Raw genomic sequence first — 21,690 nt, 5'->3', positions numbered from 1 at the left:
TTATTTACCTTGTTATTAATTCAGTTTTGAATCAGTATTTGTTATTATTCATTAGATCAATAAAGTTAGTTAGTTATTCATAAATCTAGTTTCATTCCATTAAATCATTTTAGTTTCAATTTATAGATTTATTTATTAATCATTTCTTAGTTGTTAATTTAGTTTTGAATTCTTGATTAGATAAATAAATAAAATTATAATCTTTATATCATGTCTTGTTCTAACTAATATAGAAATGATAGTTTTATGAATCAAGGCTAAATCTCCATTAGAGGGGTTTGAGGAAGCCTTGATGAAAATTTGATTGTGTAGTATAAAAATAGTTGTAAGATTCTATTCTACTCTAGAAGGTAGTTGATTCGCCATGAGAATGGGTTGAACTTCCTCACATGCTAGTCATTAATTTATAGAGATTGCCATGAATGATTAAGGATTAAAACGACCAATTCTTATCATAAGAACGGAAGAATTGGATTACAACAATCTATGCTAGTTTATTAAGTTGAATTTAAGGTGGAATCAAATTCCCCTAATTCTTAATCTAGATTCGAACCTAAGTATTTGAATTGCCATCGTAGTTGTTAGAACATTTTAATTACGTCATTTCATCATTGTTAGCAAACTTACATAATCATTACTCTCACGCCTTTGGTAGAACAGATAATCTTAGTTAGCATTGAATTCAGAAGAACTAGGAGTGGAATGAATTCTCTACACCACTTAGTGCAATAGCATCGAGAGTGTAGAAAACTTTGATAAATAAAATCGAAAATAGCTTTTGTTTTACTTACGTTGAGTTTCATTACTTATTCGTAGGTAAAACTATAATTTTACAGTTTATCAGTACCTACAAACGAGCTTGAATTAGAAAGAATGCAAAACATTTCATTGAATGCACCTACGTGTGAGCTTGCATTATAATGAATGCAAAACACCTAATTGATTGATTGATTGATTGTAGAAAACTCATGTTCTTATCGCTTTTTCAGGAGACAACCCTATTCTGGAACTAATACCTCAAATAACATGTTGTAGAGCCAAAAAGAGAAAAAGGGAATTGTCAATAGTGCCAAAAAGTCAAACTGTCAATAGTCAACGGTCAACGATCAAAGTCATTGTCAACTGTCAAAGCGAACTCAGGGGTCCAAAAACTCAAAAGCTAAGAAAACACTCCAAGGATTCAAGGATCAATCTCTAAACCATTTGTAAGACAAGGACTAAGCCTCTAAACCCTCAACCCTAGCCTAGATAATATAAGTTAGATCTAAGATGAACAACTTCCAAAACCCAAAACCCCACTTTCTACACCAACAGAATGAAAAACACTTGATTAAATGCATCTACGTGTCTGTTTGCATTAGAATGAATGCAAAACACTTGACTGAATACACTTACGTGTGAGCTTGCATTATAACGAATGCAAAACATTTGATTGATTGAATGAACGTACCTACAAGCGAGCTTGATTGCTTGTAAAACACTCATGTTCTTATTGCTTTTTCAGGTTACAGTCCTATTCTGGAACTAATACCTCAAAAGCAGTGTTATAGAGCCAAAAGGAGACAAATGGACCCTAAAAGGAACCTCATTGAACAACTGGGAAAAAGTGCCCAAAAGTCAAACTGTCAAAAGTCAATGGTCAACATTCAAAGTGAACTTAAGGGTCCGAAAACTCAATAGCACAAGAGACACTCCAAGGCTTCAAGGATCAATGTCTAAACCCTTTGTAAGACAAGGACTAAGCCACTAAACCCTAGCCTAGATCATATAAGTTAGATCTGAGGTGAACAACTTCCAAACCCTAAAACCCCACTTTCTACACCAACAGAATGCAAAACACTTGATTAAATGCATTTATGTGTGAGTTTGCATTATAATGAATGCAAAACACTTGATTAATTGAATGAATGCAAAACCCTTGACTTAATACACTTACATGTGAGCTTGCATTATAATGAATGGAAAACACTTGATTGATTGAATGAACGTACCTACAAGCGAGATTGCATTAGAAAGAATGCAAAACACACGATCGAATGCACCTACGTGTGAGCTTGCATTATTAATGAATGAAAAACAAATGATTGATTGATTAATTATAGGAAACTCATGTTCTTATCACTTTTTTAGGATACAACCCTATTATGGAACTACTACCTCAAAAGACCTGTTATAGAGCCAAAAGGAGACATAAGGACCTTTAAAGGGACCTCATGGAACAACTGGGAAAAAGTTCCAAAATGTCAAACTGTCAATAGTCAACGGTCAACGATCAAAGTCGTTGTCAACGGTCAAAGTGAACTCAAGGGTCCAAAAACTAAAATGCTCAGGAAAAACTCCAAGGCTTCAAGGATCAATGCCTAAACCATTTGTATTACCAAGACTAAGCCTCTAAACCCTAAACCCTAGCCTAGATCATATAATTTAGATCTAATATGAACAACTTCCAATCCCCAAAACCCAACTTTCAACACCAACAAAATGGAAAACACATGATTAAATGCATCTTTGTGTGAGTTTGAATTAGAATGAATGTAAAACCGTTGACTGAATACACTTACGTGTGAGCTTGCATTTTAATGATTGCAAAACACTTGATTGATTGAATGAACGTACCTACAAGTGAGCTTACGTTAGAAAGAATGCAAAACACATGATTGAATGCACCTACGTGTGAGGTTGCATTATTAATGAATGTAAAACATATGATTGATTGATTGATTATAGAAAACTCATGTTCTTATCGTTTTTTCAGGATACAACCCTATTTTTTTTTTTGATTGGTAAGCGAGGTTGTTTACGGGGCCCCTGCCTCTTTATTAAAAATAATAGAAAAGGAAAATTTGGAAATTACAATCTCTCATACTCTTTCCCCATTACATCATCATATATAATTTCTTACATCCTGAGGAAAGGAACTTGGCCTGATATTTTAATATGGATCAGCTGTAGTGAATAATATGAACACCCCTTTCTTTTGTGATAAAAGCACTGGCTAGCCCTTTAGGTCGTTCTTCCCCCATTCCGCTATCTCTCTAGACACCCCCGCAAATTTGATGCCAACCATAATTGTGCCCTTGCTGGTTATAAGTGTTGCCTTCACTGGTTCCTGCACCCTCTCCTTTCCAGTCACTGTACCCGATGTCTCAGCAGTCACAGTCTTTTGTATTGCCCTTGCCCTGATCATATGCCTCCTAGGTGGCGTTTCCCAGCCATCCTTCCCAATCTCTATTGTACTCAACTGTTCCTGCATCACCGACGACTGATTCATCCCCTCTTGGACCATTTCAACCCCTTGTACCACTGGCACACTCCCTGTCTCAGTCCCTGGCTCTTTTTCTTCACTGCGTTCCTCGACCTCTTTTTCCACTGCATTAACAGGCTCCACTACTTCTTTTGGAAATTCCCCTTTCTCAGCTCCTTCCCTTTCATCTAGTATCCCATGCTCAACATCTTTTTTCTTAAGCCAAATACCCTTTCTAGGATCTGATACCACCTTGATATTCTTAGGGCATTTTTGTGCAGAGTGCCCAAAAGTATCACAACAAGCACACCATGTTAGCCTCCAATTGTACTCAAAAGTAACATTAAATTTCTCCGTTCATCAACCACTATAGGCACTCCATCCGGGTAAGAACATTCTCTATTAATTTCAACACACACCCTCGTATAAGAAGTTCGTGATGCTCTCAGTGAATCTATCCACAAATAGTGGATTACCAATGATACTACCAATCTTGCTAAATCCCTCCTTGTTCCACATTACTAATGGCAAAAATTTTACAATCACCCAAATAGGTAGAGTTTTTAAATCATTCATCTCATTCTCAACAAACAACTTCCAAGGCCTAATGACAAATAACTGGATAGCAATATGAAAACATCCAATTTCCATAACCTCTCTCCTATCTTCTTCCTTGTCAAAATGGAATGTAAACATCTTATCACCATATAAGTTCATCTTGAAGTTCTTAATGTTCCAAATCTTAGACATTATTTCTTTCACATAATTGTAACACAATCTTCTTCCTACAAACTGCCCCACAACAAAGTGTTCATACTTCTTGCATTCATTCAGAAACTGGTCACTTTGGACATGAATAACAGGTTTACCATCCACCAAAGTTGGTGGCACAAATTCTAATGTTTCCTTTCCAACCTAGTTACTGCCAAGCATCTCTGCCTATGATTTCTTTATGTTTTTACCTTCCTTCATAACTTGATTCTTCTCCCCCAAGCTTGGTTGTTGACCTGCAGTCTTTCCACCATTCTCTGTACTTATGTTCCCGTCTGCTACAGTTCCACACAATGCCACAGTATCGATGCCACCATGACTGTGCACCATGGAGCGTCCAAAGATGAATTTACCATACCTTTTTCGTTGTTTGGTAGTTTTGCTGTTGGTAGGTATGATGTACTCATCTGTTCGATTCCATCCCCTCGACTGTTCTTCACTTCAGAGGATGAGTCGTTCATGGCTTCTTCATTGTTGTTTTTGGCTAATGGTAGAAACTTTGTACAAGGGCGTGCTTCCCTTACTCCAAAGACATAATTAGAATCCAAGGCCTCTACAGCATTAGTAACTTGTTTGAATTCAAAATCACCATCTTTTTTAATCTTATTACTGTAGCACGACTAGTTATGGACTTCCAAATGGCTTCAAACACTTTTTCTTCTCCAAGAGGTTACCTTCATGGATTAGTTCTTTATCCACGTTCTTCAAGCTGTCTCCATTATCCAGCATTGCAAGATCCAAATTTTTCGGATCTGATCTTATGGCTTCAGCCCGACCTCCATGCGAACCTTGCTTGAGCAAGTCCCCACCTTTTTTATGTTTCAGGCTATCTTCGCCTCCGATTGTGACAACTTCAGTAGAAGTTACTCCCTTTGATTCAGGAAAGAATCTTTAAGTAATAACAGCCTGTAGGTCATATTTCTCTCTTTTCTTTTCTTTTATAGAATCCGATCCCTTCTTCACACAATCAGCAAGCTCATTATGACTCAATACATAATCCAATGCCACTTCTTTGATCTTGCGTCCTTCTTGATTAATTTTCTCCTCTCCTTCACCTGTGAGTTGATCCGATTAGATCTTCAACATTCTTTTTCTCAACATTCTTTCTAGCGAACCTTCCCCAAACTGAGCTTCCACCACTGCTTCCATCTCCTCCTCTTTATCATCACTAACTCCAACAGAGGAAGCCCATCTCTTTCCAGTGCCACCAGTAGTTGGGTTTATTTAACCTAATTTTATGAAAAAAAAATGACCTAAAATCTAATTTATGTGCAAAAGACTAAAATACCACTAAGGCTTAAAATCGCACCTTATTTGCCACCATTAAGGACTCTTGCCAACCACTGAATACACTTATTCTGGAACTAATATCTCAAAAGACGTGTTATAGAGCCAAAAGGAGACAAAAAGACCCTAAAAGGGACTTCATGGAACAACTGGGAAAAAGTGCCAAAAAGTCAAACTGTGAAAAGTCAACAGTCAACGATCAAAGTCATAGTAAACGGTCAAAGTGAACTCAAGGGTCCAAAAACTCAAAAGCTCAGGAAACACTCCAAGGATTCAAGGATCAATCTCTAAACCCTTTGCTAGACAAGGACTAAGCCTCTAAACCCTAAACCCTAGCCTAGAAAATATAAGTTAGATCCAATATAAACAACTTCCTAACCCCAAAACCCCACTTTCTACACCAACAGAATGAAAAACACTTGAATAAATGCATATACGTTAGAGTCTGCATTAGAATGAATGCAAAACACTTGAATGAATACACTTACGTGTGAGCTTACATTATAAGGAATGCAAAACACTTGATTGATTGAATGATTATACCTACAAGCGAGCTTGCGTTAGAAAGAATGCAAAACACTTGATTGAATGCACCTACGTGTGAGCTTGCATTATAATGAATGCAAAACACCTGATTGATTGATTGATTGTAGAAAACTCATGTTCTTATCGTTTTTTCAGGAGACAGCCCTATTATGGAAATAATACCTCAAATAACGTGTTGCGGAGCCAAAAAGAGAAAAATGGACCTCATGGAACAACTGGGAAACAGTGCCAAAAAGTCAAGCTGTCAATAGTCAACGGTTAACGATCAAAGTCATTGTCAACAGTCAAAGTGAACTCAGAGGTCCAAAAATACAAAAGCTCCGGAAACACTCAAAGGTATCAAGGATCAATGTCTAAACCCTTTGTAAGACAAGGACTAAGCATCTAAACCCTAAACCCTAGCTTAGATCATATAAGTTATATCGAAGATGAACAACTTCCAAACCACCAAAACCTAACTTTCTACACCAACAGAATGCAAAACACTTGATTAAATGCATCAACGTGTGAGTTTGCATTTGAATGAAAGAAAAACACTTTATTGATTGAATGAATGCAAAATACTTGATTGAATACACTTACGTGTGAGCTTGCATTATAATGAATGCAAAACACTTGATTGATTGAATGAACGTACCTACCAGAGAGCTTGCGTTAGAAATAATGCAAAACACATGATTGAATGAACCTACGTGTGAGCTTGCACATGATTGATTGATTGATTGTAAAACACTCAAGTTTTTATCGCCTTTTCAGGATACAGTCCTATTCTGGAATTAATACCTCAAAAGTCGTGTTATAGAGCCAGAAAGAGACAAAAGGACCCTAAAAGGGACCTCATGGAACAACTGGGAAAAAGTGCCCAAAAGTCAAACTGTGAAAAGTCAACGGTTAACCTTCAAAGGGAACTTAAGTGTCCGAAAACTCGGAAGCTCAAGAGACACTCCAATGTTTCAAGGATCAATGTTTAAACCCTTTTTAAGACAAGGACTAAGCCTCTAAACCCTAAAGCCTATCCTAGATCATATAAGTTAGATCTAAGATGAAAAACTTCCAAACCCCGAAACCCCACTTTTGAAACCAAAAGAATGCAAAACACTTGATTTTTTTTTTTGATTGATAAGCGAGGTTTTTATAGAGGTCCCCTACCCCTTTTCAATAAAAAGAAATTATTTGGTCGTTACATTCTTAAACATCATTTGCATCTTCATATGCTAGTTTTCCTTTCATCCTCAGCGAATGAACTAGGAATCATAATAATGATGCTCGCAATAGATACATTTGCTATAAAAAGAAACTAAAAAAAACACTGGCTAGCCCTTTAGGATCTTCTTGCCCCATTCTGCTATCTCTCTGGACACCACCGCATATTTGCTGCCATCCATAATTGTGCCCTTGTTGGTTACAGGTGCTGCCTTCCTTGGTTCCTGCTCTCTCTCCTTTCCAGTTACTGTACCCGATGTCTCAAAGCAGTCACAGTCTTCTGTACTGCTCTTGTCCTGATCATATGCCTCCTAGGTGGCGTTTCCCAGCCATCCTCTCCAATCTCATTTGTTTGTACTGTTCCTTACACCTCTGCTTCCTACTGGGTGACTTCCACCCACTTTCATCTTCAACAGTGTGTACTTCCTGAACTTCCTTGTTCTCTGATTGTACTCCCTTGAGTTTCTCGGTGTCGAGTTGTTGAGTTTGTTGCTGCTTTGTCACTCCCTTCCCTTCTTCCTTCTTCCCAACACATGTCTTCTGTAACCACACTTTCTTAGTATTCATTGTGTCCTCTTTTGGACATTTATGATCAGAGTGGCCAAAGACTTTGCAACCCGAGCACTTCGGTGGTTTCCAATTATATTCAAAGGACACATTGTATGCTCTCCTTTGATCAAGTATCACTGGTATGTCATTTGGATACGGGCAATCAGTGTCAATCTTGACACATACTCGTGCATAGTTTGTTCTTGACATATTCTCAGTTAGCCTGTCTGTGAACATAGGTATACCGACTACACTCCCTACTTGGCTAAAGCCATCTTTATTCCACATCTCCATTGGCAGACCTTTAAAACCACCCAAATTGGAATGGTACGAAGCTCCCTAGCTTCTGCCTCAACAAAAGTCTTCCAAGGCCTCACTACAAACAAGTGGCTGGCAATATGAAAGGAATATAGATTGCCTCTCTTCATCATTTTCAAATTTGAAAGTATACATTGCATCCCCATAAAGCTTCATTATAAAATTTCTTATTCCCCATATTCTACTAACAACATCCTTCACATAATTATAATTCAACCTTCTTCCAACAAAATACCCAACAACTAAGTTTTTGAATTTTTGTTGTACTCAAGAACTGTTAAGCTTGTTACATGTATAAGCGGCTTACCGTTTCTTGTAAGGCTGTAGGAATGTACGATAGTGCTGCACTTCCTACTGACTTCATTCCCATAACATCTGCCCATGAACTCTTCAGTCGCATTGGTTCTTTATTTGTATTTCCAGCATCTATTACATTGCTGCCAAGCATCTCTGCCAATGATGTAGCGTCATTCGATGCTTGATGTTTCTCCCCCAGACTTGTTTTTTGATCTGTAATGTGTACAGCAGCAGTCTCTGCATTGATTGTCCCTACTGCTACAGTTCTAGAAGTTGTTACAGTCTCACCAGCTCGACCTTTACCATTCATTGCTGCTGGTAGTTCGTCTGGTTTCGTCTTCTCGACTTCAATTCCGCAACTTTGCACAACATCAAGACGTGAACGAGTTCCAGCCCCTCTACTTTGCATATCAGCATCACAATCTTTCACCAGTCGAGTAACAATGGTCGAGTCATCCCCACCTTTTTCGTTCGGCATGAATGTACAAGTTTGCACCACTCGATATTCAAAGATTGCATCTTTTTTCCCTGAATCCATGCCCATACCTTTACTTGCCGCGAAGTTCATGCTTGCTAGTGGCAAAATTGCGGTCTGCTCATCCCCACTTGTGTTCATCTGGTTCGTTCTTTTCAACCACCCTTGTTCAGCAGTTAGATCTTCTTCCTCATCAGATGAAGATACACCCTTTTGGTCAGCACCATTGCCTTCATAGTGATTTAGAACAACATCCAATGCCTCCTTTTTAATCTTGAGGCCTTCATTGTTGGATTCTAAATTCGCGACAGATCTGGTTTCGATTTTATCGATTCTCTGCCTCAATCGCTCAAGCGAACCGACCCCATACTTCTTGATGAGGACAACCTTGTAATACTTCATTGCCTCATCCTCACTCATGGGTGTGTTGATCTCAAATTCATTTCCATTAATACGTGCCCTAGCTGGTGTTTGGTGACTTGCGGCTGCCGGATCCCTAATTTCTCTTGAATTTGGTATTTTTTCCAAGTTTAGGCCTAAAAGACTGAAATACCCCTAAACACTAAATCGCCCCTTATTTTCCACCATTGGCAGGGTTTTAAAATTTGATGGTACAAAACACTTGATTAAATGCATCTATGAGTGATTTTGCATTAGAATAAATGGAAAAGACTTGATTAATTGAATGAATGCAAAACATTTGATTGAATACACTTACGTGTGAGCTTGCATTATAATGAATGCAAAATACTTGATTGAATGAATGGACCTACCAGCGAGCTTGCATTAGAAAGAATGCAAAACACATAATTGAATGCACCTACGTTTGAGCTTGCATTATAATGAATGCAAAACTCATGATTGATTGATTGACTGTAAAACACTTATGTTCTTATCGTTTTTTCAGGATACAACCCTATTCTGGAACTAATACTCCGAATAACGTGTTGTAAAGCCAAAAAGAGAAAAAGGGACCTCATGGAACAACTTGGAAAAAATGCCAAAATTTCAAACTGTCAAAAGTCAACAGTCAACAGTCAACGATCAAAGTCATAGTCAACGGTCAAAGTGAACTCAAGGGTCCAAAAACCCAAAAGCCCAGGAAACACTCCAAGGCTTCAAGGATCAATTTCTAAACCCTTTGTAAGTCAAGAAGTAAGCCTCTAAAGCGTAAACCCTAGCATAGATATTATAAGTTAGATCTAAGACGAACAACTTCCAAACCTCGAAACCCCACTTTCTACACATATAGAAAGAAAAACACTACATTAAATGCATCTACTTGTGAGTTTGCATTAGAATGAATGCAAAACACTTGACTGAATACACTTACGTGTGAGCTTGCATTATAATGAATGCAAAATACTTGATTGATTGAATGAACGTATTTACAAGCGAGCTTGCGTTAGAAAGAATGCAAAACACTTTATTGAACGCACCTACGTGTGAGCTTGAATTATAATGAATGCAAAACACCTGATTGAATAACTGATTGTAGAAAACTCATGTCCTTATCGCTTTTTCAGGAGACAACCCCATTCTGGAACTAATACCTCAAATAACGTGTTGTAGAGCCAAAAATAGAAAAAGGGACCTCATGGAACAACTGGGAAAAAGTGCCAAAAAGTCAAACTGTCAATTGTCAACGGTCAACGACCAAAGTCATTGTCAACTGTGAAAGTGAACTTAGGGGAAACTCAAAAGCTCAGGAAACACTCAAAGGCTTCAAGGATCAATGTCTAAACCCTTTGAAAGACAAGGACTAAGCATCTAAACCCTAAACCCTAGGCTAGATAATATAAGTTAGATCAAAGATAAACAACTTCCAAACTACCAAAACCGAACTTTCTACACTAACAGAATGCAAAACACTTGATTAAATGCATCAACGTATGAGTTTGCATTTGAATGAAAGCAAAACACTTTATTGATTGAATGAATACAAAATACTTGATTGAATACACTTACGTGTGAGCTTGCATTATAATGAATGCAAAACACTTGATTGATTGAATGAACGTACCTACCAGAGAGCTTGCGTTAGAAATAATGCAAAACACATGATTGAATGCACCTACGTGTGAGTTTGCACATGATTAATTGATAGATTGTAAAACACTCAAGTTTTTATCGCCTTTTCAGGATACAGTCCTATTCGGGAACTAATACCTCAAAAGCCGTGTTATAGAGCCAGAAAGAGACAGAAGGACCCTAAAAGGAACCTCATGGTACAACTGGGAAAAAGTGCCCAAAAGTCAAACTGTGAAAAGTCAACGGTCAACATTCAAAGGGAACTTAAGTGTTCGAAAACTCGGAAGCTCAAGAGACACTCCAATGCTCCAAGGATCAATGTCTAAACCCTTTGTAAGACAAGGACTAAGCCTCTAAACCCTAAACCATAGCCTAGATCATATAAGTTAGATCTAAGATGAATAAACCCCAAAACCCCACATTTGAAACGAACAGAATGCAAAACACATGATTAAATGCATCTAGGTGTGAGTTTGTATTAGAATGAATGCAAAACACTTGATAAATTGAATGATTGAAAAACCCTTGACTGAATACACTTATGTGTGAGCTTGAATTTTAATTAATGCAAAACACCTGATTGATTGAATGAACGTACCTACAAGCGAGCTTGCGTTAGAAAGAATGCAAAACACATGATTGAATGCACCTACGTGTGAGCTTACATTATTAATGAATGCAAAACACATGATTGATTGATTGACTGTAGAAAACTCATGTTCTTATCATTTTTAAGGACACAACCCTATTATGAAACTAATACCTCAAAAGACATGTTAGAGAGCCAAAAGGAGACAAAAGGACCCTAAAAGGGACATCATGGAAAAAATGGGAAAAAGTGCCAAAAAGTCAAACTGTTAAAAGTCAACGGTCAACGATCAAAGTAATAGTAAACGGTCAAAGTGAAATCAAGGGTCCAAAAACTCAAAAGCTCAGGAAACACTTCAAGGATTAATCTCTAAACCCTTTGTAAGACAAGGACTAAGCTTTTAAACCCTAAACCCTAGCTTAGAGAATATAAGTTAGATCTAAGATAAACAACTTCCTAACCCCAAAACCCCACTTTCTACAACAACAGAATGAATAACACTTGATTAAATGCATCTACGTTTGAGTTTGCATTAGAATGAATGCAAAACACTTGATTGATTGAATGAATGTGAAACACTTGACTGAATACACTTACGTGTGAGCTTGCATTATAATGAATGCAAAAGACTTGATTTATTGAATGACCGTACCTACAAGCGAGCTTACGTTATAAAGAATACAAAACACTTTATTGAATGCACCTACGTGTGAGTTTGCATTATAATGAATACAAAACACCTGATTGATTGATTGATTGTAGAAAACTCATGTTCTTATCGCATTTTCTGGAGACAACCCTTGTCTAGAACTAATACCTCAAATAACATGTTGTAGAGCCAAAAAAAGAAAAATGGACCTCATGGAACAACTGGGAAAAAGTGCCAAAAAGTCAAACTGTCAATTGTCAAAGGTCAACGACCAAAGTCATTGTCAACTGTCAAAGTGAACTCAGGGGTCAAAAAACTCAAAAGCTCAGGAATCACTCAAAGGCTTCAAGGATCATTGTCTAAACCCTTTGTAAGACAAGGACTAAGCCTCTAAACCCTAAACCCTAGCCTAGATCATATTTGTTAGATCGAAGTTGAACAACTTCCAAACCACCAAAACCCCACTTTCTACACCAACAAAATGCAAAACATTTTATTAAATGCTTCTACGTATGAGTTTGCATTAGAATGAAAGTAAAACACTTTATTGATTGAATGAATGCAAAACACTTGATTGAATACACTTACGTGTGAGCTTGTAATATAATGAATGCAAAACACTTGATTGATTGAATGAACGTACCAACCAGAGAGCTTGTGATAAGAGCCTAAAAATTTGGTTTTAATCCATTAACAATAATGTTTTTAGACAAATTATGCGAGTAATAAATAAGAGTTAATGATGATTACGTGCTTTTATGTATTTCAGGCATTGAAGTCAAGTATGTGCAGAAATGTGTCACTTTGGTGAGATAAAGGAGCAAGGGTTGGTTGCTAAGAAGTTCTGTGATTAAAGGCCAAAATTCAAGTAGAAAAAGGCAAAGCCCGGTCAAAGCTTTAAAGTCAAAGTCAACGCTGGTAGAAACAGCACATAAAAGTCTGCAAAACTTCCGTAGACCATATCTTTGGGCTCAGACCTCGGAATTGGGCCTACCTTATGCCAAAATGACCGTCTTGGAATCAGTTTTCCAATGGTCTAAGCCTTGACCCAATCAGTGAAGCAAAAGTGGACAAAAAGTCTGTAGAAGTCAAATCTTGCTGAAAAGGCCTATGTGGACTGAAGAAATTGGGCTTTAGGCTCGATTTTCCGGCCCAAAATATGGCTCTTCAGCCCATGCACGAAAATGTGGATCTGGTCTCCTCCATTTCAACACACAAGACTTAGCTCTTAAGTAATCCTTAGCTAAGGGTAAAAAGTAGCCATTTGAGCATAGTTCTAGATCTAGTTTTCTTTCCATTAATTAGTTTTCATACCTTGTTTTAATTCAGATTATTGGATCATTGTTATTCCTTCATTAGATTAATAAAAGTAGTGAGTTCTTCATAATTTTAGTTTTTGTTATTTAAAATTAGTTAGATCTAATTTCGATTCTTAGTTGTTAATCATTTCTTACCTGTTAATTTATATTTGAATTATTGTTTAGTTTAAATTAGTAAATTTTCAATCTTTATATGATGTCTTGTTTAATTTCATTGGGAAATGATAACATAATGATTTTAGGCTAAACTTCAATTAGAGGGGGTTGAATAAACCTTGATAAAGCTTGATTTGTGTTAGCGTAGAGTAGTCGTAATTTCCATTCCATTATAGAAACAATTAGTTCATCATGAGAATGGGTTTGATTGTTTCACATGCTAGATGTTAGTTGGTAGAGATTACAATGAACAACTAGGGATTAGTAAGAACCAATTGTTATGCGAAAGCATTTCAATTCGGATTACGATGATTTTTCGTTAGTAAATTAAATCGAGTTAAAGTGGAATCAATCCCCCCTAATTCCTTATCATAATATCAATTTATTATTACCATAGTTGAATTATCATAGTTAAATATTTGAGTATAATTTGCATCGTAGTATAAATTCGTAAATCTCTTATTGAGTTTGGATACACCGATAAACTTAGGAAATGCTAATTCTAAAGAACTAGGAGTGCAACAAATCTTTTACTCCAACTCTATTTCGATAGAATCGATAGTAGAAATCTTTGATAGATAATCGACTAGACTTCCTTCAGTTTTAGTTTTACTTGCGTTTGAATTCTATCATTTATTTGTGAGTAGAACTATTCATTTTACCTATTATCAGCTTGCGTTAGAAATAATGAAAAACACATGATGGAATGCACCTACATGTGAGCTTGCACATGATTGATTGGTCGATTGTAAAATACTAAAATTTTTATCGATTTTTCAGGATACAGTCCTATTCTGGAACTAATACCTCAAAAGCCTTGTTATAGAGCGAGAGGGAGACAAAAAGACCAAAAAAGTGACCTCATCGAACTATTGGGAAAAAGAGCCCAAAAGTCAAACTGTGAAAACTCAAGGGTCCGAAAACTCAAAACCTCAAGAGACACTCCAAGGCTTCAAGGATCAATGTCTAAACCCTTTGTAAGACAAGGACTAAGCCTCTAAACCCTAAACCCTAGCCTAGATAATATAAGTTAGATATAAGATAAACAACTTCCTAACCCCAAAACCCCACTTTCTACACCAACAGAATGAAAAACACTTGATTAAATGCATCTACGTTTGAGTTTGCATTAGAATGAATGCAAAACACTTGATTGATTGAATGAATGCGAAACACTTGACTGAATACACTTACGTGTGAGCTTGCATTATAATGAATCCAAAAACTTGATTGATTGAATGAACGTAACTACAAGCGAGCTTACTTTAGAAAGAATGCAAAACACTTTATTGAATGCACCTACGTGTGAGCTTGCATTATAATGAATGCAAAAGACCTGATTGATTGATTGATTGATTGTAGAAATCTCGTGTTCTTATCCCTTTTTCTGAAGACAACCCTATTCTAGAACTAATACCTCAAATAATGTGTTGTAGAGCCAAAAAAAGAAAAAGTGACTTCATGGAACAACTGGGAAAAAGAGCCAAAAAGTCAAACTGTCAATTGTCAACGGTCAACGACCAAAGTCATTGTTAACTATCAAAGTGAACTTAGAGGTCCAAAAACTCAAAAGCTCAGGAATCACTCAAAGGCTTCAAGGATCATTGTCTAAACCCTTTGTAAGACAAGGAATAAGCCTCTAAACCCTAAACCCTAGCCTAGATCATATTTGTTAGATCGAAGTTGAACAACTTCCAAACCACCAAAACCCCACTTTCTACACCAACAAAATGCAAAACACTTTATTAAATGCTTCTACGTGTGAGTTTGCATTAGAATGAAAGTAAAACACTTTATTGATTGAATGAATGCAAAACACTTGATTGAATACACTTACGTGTGAGCTTGCAAGATAATGAATGCAAAACACTTGATTGATTGAATGAACGTACCAACCAGAGAGCTTGTGATAAGAGCCTAAAAATTTGGTTTTAACCCATTCACAATAATGTTTTTAGACAAATTATGCGAGTAATAAATAATAGTTAATGTTGATTACGTGCTTTTATGTATTTCAGGCATTGAAGTCAAGTATGTGCAGAAATGTGTCACTTTGGCGAGATAAAGGAGCAAGGGTTGGTTGTTAAGAAGTTCTGTGATTAAAGGCCAAGATTCAAGTAGAAAAAGGCAAAGCCCGGTCAAAGCTTTAAAGTCAAAGTCAACGCTGGTAGAAACAGCACATAAAAGTTTGCAAAACTTCCGTAGACCATATCTTTGGGCTCAGACCTCGGAATTGGGCCTACCTTATGCCAAAACGACCGTCTTGGATTCAGCTTTCCAATGGTCTAAGCCTTGACCCAATCAGTGAAGCAAAAGTGGAAAAAAGTCTATAGAAGTCAAATCTAGCTGAAAAGGCCTATGTGGATTGAAGAAATTGGGCTTTGGGCTCGATTTTCCGGCCCAAAACATGGCTCTTCAGCCCATGCACGAAAATGTGGATCTGGTCTCCTCCATTTCAACACACAAGACTTAGCTCTTAAGTAATCCTTAGCTAAGGGTAAAAAGTAGCCATTTGAGCATAGTTCTAGATCTAGTTTTCTTTCCATTAATTAGTTTTCATACCTTATTTTAATTCAGATTATTGGATCATTGTTATTCCTTCATTAGATTAATAAAAGTAGTGAGTTCTTCATAATTTTAGTTTTTGTTATTTAAAATTAGTTAGATCTAATTTCGATTCTTAGTTGTTAATTTATATTTGAATTATTGTTTAGATTAAATTAGTAAATTTTCAATATTTATATGATGTCTTGTTTAATTTCATTGGGAAATGATAGCATAATGATTTTAGGCTAAACCTCCATTAGAGGGGGTTGAATAAACCTTGATAAAGCTTGATTTGTGTTAGCGTAGAGTAGTCGTAATTTCCATTACATTATAGAAACAATTAGTTCATCATGAGAATGGGTTTGATTGTTTCACATGCTAGATGTTAGTTGGTAGAGATTACCATGAACAACTAGGGATTAGGAAGAACCAATTGTTATGCGAAAGCATTTCAATTCGGATTACGATGATTTTTCATTAGTAAATTAAATCGAGTTAAAGTGGAATCAATCCCCCCTAATTCCTTCTCATAATATCAATTTAGTATTACCGTAGTTGAATTATCATAGTTAAATATTTGAGTATAATTTGCATCGTAGTATAAATTCGTAAATCTCTTATTGAGTTTGGATACACCGATAAACTTAGGAAATGCTAATTCTAAAGAACTAGGAGTGTAACAAATCTTTTACTCCAACTCTATTTCGATAGAATCGAGAGTAGAAATCTTTGATATATAATCGACTAGACTTCCTTCAGTTTTAGTTTTACTTGCGTTTGAATTCTATCATTTATTTGGTGAGTAGAACTATTCATTTTACCTATTATCAGCTTGCATTAGAAATAATGAAAAACACATGATGAAATGCACCTACATGTGAGCTTGCACATGATTGATTGACTGATTGTAAAACACAAAAATTTTATCGATTTTTCAGGATACAGTCCTATTCTGGAACTAATACCTCAAAAGCCTTGTTATAGAGCGAGAGGGAGACAAAAGGACCCTAAAAGTGACCTCATGGAACTATTGGGAAAAAGTGCCCAAAAGTCAAACTGTGAAAACTCAAGGGTCCGAAAACTCAAAACCTCAAGAGACACTCCAAGGCTTCAAGGATCAATGTCTAAACCCTTTGTAAGACAAGGACTAAGCCTCTAAACCCTAAACCCTAGCCTATATAATATAAGTTAGATATAAGATAAACAACTTCCTAACCCCAAAACCCCACTTTCTACACCAATAGAATGAAAAACACGTGATTAAATGCATCTACGTTTGAGTTTGCATTAGAATGAATGCAAAACACTTGATTGATTGAATGAATGCGAAACACTTAACTGAATACACTTACGTGTGAGCTTGCATTATAATGAATGCAAAAGACTTGATTGATTGAATGAACGTAACTACAAGCGAGCTTACGTTAGAAAGAATGCAAAACACTTTATTGAATGCACCTACGTGTGAGCTTGGATTATAATGAATGCAAAACACCTGATTGATTGATTGATTATAGAAATCTCATGTTCTTATCGCTTTTTCCGAAGACAACCATATTCTAGAACTAATACCTCAAATAATGTGTTGTAGAGCCAAAAAAAGAAAAAGTGACTTCATGGAACAACTTGGAAAGAGTGCCAAAAAGTCAAACTGTCAATTGTCAACGGTCAATGACCAAAGTCATTGTCAACTATCAAACTGAACTTAGGGGTCCAAAAACTCAAAAGCTCAGGAATCACTCAAAGGCTTCAAGGATCATTGTCTAAACCCTTTGTAAGACAAGGAATAAGCCTCTAAACCCTAAACCCTAGCCTAGATCATATAAGTTAGATCGAAGTTGAACAACTTCCAAACAACCAAAACCCCACTTTCTACACCAACAAAATGCAAAACACTTTATTAAATGCTTCTACGTGTGAGTTTGCATTAGAATGAAAGTAAAACACTTTATTGATTGAATGAATGCAAAACACTTGATTGAATACACTTACGTGTGAGCTTGCAATATAATGAATGCAAAACACTTGATTGATTGAATGAACGTACCTACCAGAGAGCTTGTGATAAGAGCCTAAAACTTTGGTTTTAACCCCTTAACAATAATGTTTTTAGACAAATTATGCGAGTAATAAATAAGAGTTAATGTTGATTACGTGCTTTTATATATTTCAGGCATTGAAGTCAAGTATGTGCAGAAATATGTCACTTTGGCGAGATAAAGGAGCAAGGATTGGTTGCTAAGAAGTTCTGTGATTAAAGGCCAAGATTCAAGTAGAAAAAGCCTTTGCAAAGCCCGGTCAAAGCTGAAAAGTCAAAGTCAACGTTGGCAGAAACAGCACATAAAAGTCTGCGGAACTTCCGTAGACCATATCTTTGGGCTCAGAATTCGGAATTGGGCCTACCTTATGCCAAAACGACCGTCTTGAAATCTGCTTTCCAATGGTCTAAGTCTTGACCAAATCAGTTGAGCAAAAGTGGACGAGAAGTTTGTGGAAGTCAAATATACCTGAAAAGGCCTATGTGGACTGAAGAAATTGGGCTTTGGGCTCGATTTTCCGGCCCAAAACATGGCTCTACATCCCATGCACGAAAATATAGATCTAGTCTCCTCCATTTCAACACACAAGACTTAGCTCTTAAGTAATCCTTAGCTAAGGGTAAAAAGTAGCCATTATAGCATAGTTATAGATCTAGTTTTCTTTCCATTAATTAGTTTTCATACCTTGTTTTAATTTAGATTATTGGATCATTGTTATTCCTTCATTAGATTAATAACAGTAGTGAGTTCTTCCTAATTTTAGTTTTTGTTATTTAAAATTACTTAGATCTAATTTCAATTCTTAGTTGTTAATCATTTGCAGGTGTCGAGTAGCAAAGTCGGTAAAACCTTTGGGTGATGATACCAGAGGTCTGGGGCTCGAACCCCACCAGCATCAAAAAGTTACTGATCTCATTTAAAACAGGCTTACCCATAAAAAAAAAAAAAAGTTGTTAATCATTTCTTAGTTGTTAATTTATATTTGAATTATTGTTTAGATTAAATTAGTAAATTTTCAATCTTTATATGATGTCTTGTTTAATTTCATTGGGAAATGATAGCATTATGATTTTAGGCTAAACCTCCATTAGAGGGGGTTGAATAAACCTTGATGAAAGTTGATTTGTGTTAGCGTAGAGTAGTCGTAATTTAAATTCCATTATAGAAACAATTAGTTCATCATGAGAATGGGTTTGATTGTTCCACATGCTAGATGTTAGTTGGTAGAGATTACCATGAACAACTAGAGATTAGGAAGAACCAATTGTTATGCGAAAGCATTTCAATTCGGATTACAATGATTTTTCGTTAGTAAATTAGGTCGAGTTAAGGTGGAATCAATCCCCCCTAATTCCTTATCATAGTATCAATTTAGTATTGCCGTAGTTGAATTATCATAGTTAAGTATTTGAGTATAATTTGCATCGTAATATAAATTCGTAAATCTCTCATTAACTTTAGATAGACCGATAAACTTAGGAAACACTAATTCTAAAGAACTAGGAGTGGAACAAATCTTTTACTCCAACTCTATTTCGATAGAATCGAGAGTAGAAATCTTTGATAAATAATCGACTAGACTTCCTTCAGTTTTAGTTTTACTTGCGTTTGAATTCTATCATTTATTTGTTAGTAGAACTATTCATTTTACGTATTATCAGCTGATTGAATGCACCTACCTGTGAGCTTGCACATGATTGATTGATTGATTGTAAAACACTAAAATTTTTATCAATTTTTCAGAATACAGTCCTATTCTTGAACTAATACCTCGAAAGCCTTGTTATAGAGCGAGAAGGAGACAAAAGGACTCTAAAAGGGACCTCATGGAACTACTGGGAAAAAGTGCCCAAAAATCAAACTGTGAAAAGTCAACGGTCAACATTCAAAGTGAACTCAAGAGTCCGAAAACTCAAAACCTCAAGAGACACTCCAAGGCTTCAAGGATCAATGTCTAAACCCTTTGTAAGACAAGGACTAAGCCTCTAAACCCTAAACCCTAGCCTAAATCATATAAGTTAGATTTAAGATGAACAACTTTCAAAACCAAAAACCCCACTTTCGACAACAACAGAATGCAAAACACTTGATTAAATGCATCTACGTGTGAGTTTGCATTAGAATAAATACAAAACACTTGATTGATTGAATGAATGCAAAACACTTGATTGAATACACTTACGTGTTGCAGGTGCCGACTAGCAAAGTCGGTAAAACCTTTGGGTGATGATACCAGAGGCCTGGGGCTCAAACCCCTCCAGCATCAAAGAGTTACTAGTCTCATTTAAAACAGGCTTGCCAATAAAAAAAAAAAAAAAATACACTTACGTGTGCGCTTGCATTATAATGAATGCAAAATACTTAATTGATTGAATGAACGTACCTACCAGTGAGCTTGCATTAGAAAGAATGCAAAACACATGATTGAAGGCACCTACGTTTGAGCTTGCATTTTTTTTTTTTTAAACGGCAAGCAGGGTTTTTGGGAGGTCCCTTACCCCTTTTTTATTCATAATAAAATCATAGCTCGGTTACATTCTTACATATTCTTTGCCCATGGCATCATCATATATAATCTTTTTTACATCCTCTAAAAAAGAACTAAGATTAAATTCTATATAACTAACAGTAGGTATGGTAGATGCTAGTATATCTGCTAGTTTATTTGTTTCTCTAAATACATGCATAATGGAAAAATCTTCTAGCTGTTCTATCATGTCATGTATCTCTTTCATCATGTGATGTGCCCGCCATGGGTGCTGCCCTTCATTCTTCATGTAAGCATTACACAAGTCGAGTCCTGTTTTTAGCCCTCATTCTTTGATAACCTTTTCGCAATCCAAGTCTCAGCCCTTGTTCAATCCCTTGCAATTCAATCAAGTCTATTGAATCATAGTCTACTTTACCATGTGCTGCTGCAACCACAGCCCCATCCACATCTCGAAACACTGCTGTCCATCCTCCTTGACTTCCTTTGAGTGTGCCATCCATATTCAAGTTGTATATGCCTGCTCCAGCTCTCTCCCATTCACCTTTTTTTCCTCGTTCCCACTTGAATGTTCCATCTCTCCATGAAGCTGTTCCGCTCGGGGCCCTCCTCCATTTCAGTTTTGAGTGACTGTAGCTTGGTACTTACATCCCTTATGATCTCATTCCCCACATGCTCTGCCACATTTTCTTTTTGCTGAAAAATTCTCTGATTTCGCTCTTGCCACACTTTGTATATGAAGCCAGTAAACAATAACCGAACTGGGTCTTGCTTATAGCCTTTTCCCTTTGCCACCTGTTATACCCATGCGATTTCCAGTTGCCATGAAGCAGCTCTCGCCCTTTGATAACCTGCAAACTTGAGTACATATTTCCATATAAACTTTGAGTAGTTACGATCAAAGAATAGGTGTCTTACTGTCTCTGTTTCTCTCCCACAGATAACACAATTATCATCTTGTACTATATTCCACTCCATCTTTTCTAGAGTCTTTAATCCTTCACTCAGAGTTAGCCAAGCTGTAAACGAGTGCCTCAGAATTCTGTTGGGAAACCAGATGATGCTATGCCATGTATTCGGTCTCTTTGTCTCTCTTACACTCTCATATGTGTCTCTAAGTGTGTACTCCCCCTTATCCGATGCATTCCAGATGAGTTTGTCCTCATCTCTGCCCACCTTAAC

Source organism: Coptis chinensis, chromosome 5 (genome assembly GCF_015680905.1).
Source record: "Coptis chinensis isolate HL-2020 chromosome 5, ASM1568090v1, whole genome shotgun sequence".
NCBI classification, from domain to species: domain Eukaryota; kingdom Viridiplantae; phylum Streptophyta; class Magnoliopsida; order Ranunculales; family Ranunculaceae; genus Coptis; species Coptis chinensis.
This window is presented reverse-complemented; position numbering follows the sequence as displayed.